Below are 3,455 nucleotides of genomic sequence, written 5' to 3' on the forward strand. Positions count from 1 at the left end.
CTACCAGTACAGAACTAGGTCTTCTTCTTCATATGCAAAATGATAGAGAGCAGGATTCCATTGTCGGTGACTATGATATAAGAGATGGGACATGTAAGAAAAGGAGTTATGTACATAGAGCTAGGCCTAGAAAAAAAAAAGGTAATGCTCATGCTTTCAACAAACAATGTGATGCTGCAAACATTCACAAAGTTGCAACAATTGTTGTGAGATGAGATGCTGCCAGATTGGAAACAGATCCAAAATCATGCAAGCGAGGGTAGACTTTTGGGGACAAAGCTACACTAGTCGATGCACATTTGTATTGGATTGTATGAGCATGGCTCATAGAAAAGATCAAGAAGAGGAATGCTTTGACTTTACTTTTGATGGAAAGAAGGTATGTAGTAAAGCATGGTATGTAATGCATGGAATAGGAAAGTCAACATTTTACAGGCTGCGTAAAAAATTCTTGGATGGAGCATGCAATGGCAATCATGGAAACACTGGAATAATAAGGAAGAGCTTGACACATGTTGAGATGGAAAAAGCACTCATACAAGGCTTCATAGATAATAATGCATATCAAATGCCACATAAGCCAAGGACAACCATGCATGGCACTCGGGAAACTCAACGTGTTCTACCAACGATGTACAAACAAGTGGACATTTTGCGGGAAGTAAACGACACACTTGTCACAATGGAATACAAAACGTTGTCACAGCCAACATTCTCAAGGTTGTGGAACACAGTCTTCAAGACAATCACTTTATCAAAATCAAGCACATTCTCTAAATGTGACATTTGCACATCCATAAAGGTCAAGCTGGAGTCTACCAAAAATCAGGTGGAGCGTGCTAGATACATGGCACAGAGGAGATCACACATGTTGCAAAAAATGAGCTGTAGAAATCTGTACTATGCTTGGAGGAGCTCTTCAAAAATGAATCCAACCAAGTTCTTGTGCATTATACATGACAAGATGGACTAGAGTAAGATTTCTATACCACAAATTAAACCAGTTCCAAAATCTCTCAATGGAGTTGACAGGCTTCCAGTATCCTTGACAGGAATGCTCACTCATGGACATGGACAAACAGCTTATGGTCACTTTGCATTGGGATTATGGCCGAGTGATCCCAACTTCACAATTGCATCTCTCTCAAAATGTCTAAGAAACTTAGAAAGAAGAGATAAACATATGTTTGGTGACTTGAGCTTAGAAAACTCAAGTGTAGAACCACGAACAAATCTTTTTGATTGTGTTTTGTCTACAACTTCTCTCTATCACCATATGAAAGTGCTTAAGGAGAAAAACCAGTACTGCAAGGAACAGAGTGCTCATAATGAAGAGGCAGAGACTGATCTAATCACAAATGTGAATGTGGACACTGAGAATTTTGCTTCTAGATAGGGAAATGATTGTCCAAGGATGCAATCATTCTTTGGTACTAATGCACATGTACAGGAGGATGGAAATGTATTTGGGTTCAAGAGGTTGCCAAGAATATTGCTGTTGCAACTTGACAATTGTGGTTCAGAAAATAAGAATCGATATGTGTTTGCATACCTATCATTGTTGGTTGCACGAGGAGTCTTTGACACTGTACAACTTGGATTTCTTATGGTTGGTCACACTCATGAAGACATTGATGCATTGTTCAGTCGCTTTTCTGAGAAGCTTAGAAAACAAGCCATTTTTACATTTCCACATTTGATGAAGATCTTCAGTGAGTGTGTTAGCATGCATCCAGCACCTTTTCTCCTACAAAAGGTGGCAGACTTTAAAGGATTTTTAAAGGGGTTCTTACATGATGGAGTAGATAGCTTAGTGGGTCATTCAAAGCCATTGCAATTTAGGTTCTATATGAGTGATGGAATACCTTTGATGCAGTACAAAGTGCACCCTAAAAATGTGGATTGGTTACCCGAAAATGGTATAGAGTTATGGAAGAGAAATGACCAAGGAGGAGCCAAGCTTCTTGAAGGTGTTCCAAAATTATTACCAACCTTTGAGTATGTTAAAGACAGTGAGAAAGTTATGGAAGGAATAAAGAAGTATGTTAGTTGGTGGAAAGATCACTTGCAAGAGAAAGGAGCTGAAGTGAGTATGCTAGGTGGATCAACCCAGTTCTTATGTACTGGGAGAATCTCATACAAGCTATGCAAAACCCTGGACAAAGTTAAAACACTTTATTTGATGACATTTGGCCAAGGAGTATGCGTGAACAAGATCATCCTCTTGAAGTTCCATTGGAAGATGGTCTAGATGAAGCACTTGACATAATAGAGGGCCACTATTGCGGTCCAATGTGCAACAAACCCACTGAGGAGTTCAACCCAACTCTTGATGTGGCAAAGGGAGACTTTGTACTTGTGCAACCTTGTGATGAAAATTACCCAATTTGGTTAGGAGTGGCAGCAACAGATATTGATCAGAACAATGACTCGAAAACCTATCTTCAAGTGAAGATACAATACTGGGCACCAATTTCAAAGAAGAAGAATGCAAGTGATGTGGAGGTTTACAAGGATTGTTGGAACAAGTATTGGAGAGAGAACATCAATGATTCTCAACGTTGGGAAGACACTAGCTGCATCATTTGGGCATGGAAGCCCAAGGGTGGACGAATTCCTGAGAAAATCAAGATTCCAAAGGCAATAATCCTCAAGGCCAAAGAGAGTCAATTGAAACTTGATGAACATGAGGCACCATCAAATGTCAATGCAAATGAAGAGGAATGATCGCTTTGCATTCACCTTTCAACTTTGTAATCTTCTAGCAATGGGTCCAATTAGTCCACCCATAGCTATGGTCATTATCAACATTGATAATGGCATCCCACCTTTGTAATCTTCAAGAAATCTTATTCAATATGAATGGCGTTTTTTTTCACATTAGTCACCCAAGTTTTTCTTGCAACTTACATTTTAATTGTTTTATCAAATGAAGCATGTGTGGGAAGAAAATTTTGGGTGCATGAGCATGTGTGTGTGTGTGTGTGTGTGCACGTGCGCGTGAGTGTGTGTGTGTTATTTTTAAACTAATATGTGCAAAAACACTCTAGTGTATAGTATGGTTGTTGAAAACGGACCATATTGGATCTTGCAGACTCATAAGCATCCACTAAACATTGTATCTCAGTTTTCATATGTGCAACAACCTAGTACAATACAACCTTACCTCAAGTCCATGAGACACAAAGAATCGTCCCAAATGTGTGAATTTTTCCCTATTTTCCTAAATAGGTGTTTTTAAGTTCAGGGAAAAAGACATGTACATAGATGCTAAGGAAATGGGTAACACTATCCCCATTGTACATACACCAACTTTCAACAAGTCAATAAAGAGCTCTATTTCCGTGTACATGATTTTTGTTAAAGATTTTCAAAATGAACCTAATGCTTTAGCAAAAGAAAATAAAAGAAACCATAAGGAATTAGAGTTATCCAATTTTCTCAAGGGGTTTCAA

Source organism: Adiantum capillus-veneris, chromosome 6 (genome assembly GCF_014529385.1).
Source record: "Adiantum capillus-veneris isolate H3 chromosome 6, ASM1452938v2, whole genome shotgun sequence".
NCBI classification, from domain to species: Eukaryota; Viridiplantae; Streptophyta; class Polypodiopsida; order Polypodiales; family Pteridaceae; genus Adiantum; species Adiantum capillus-veneris.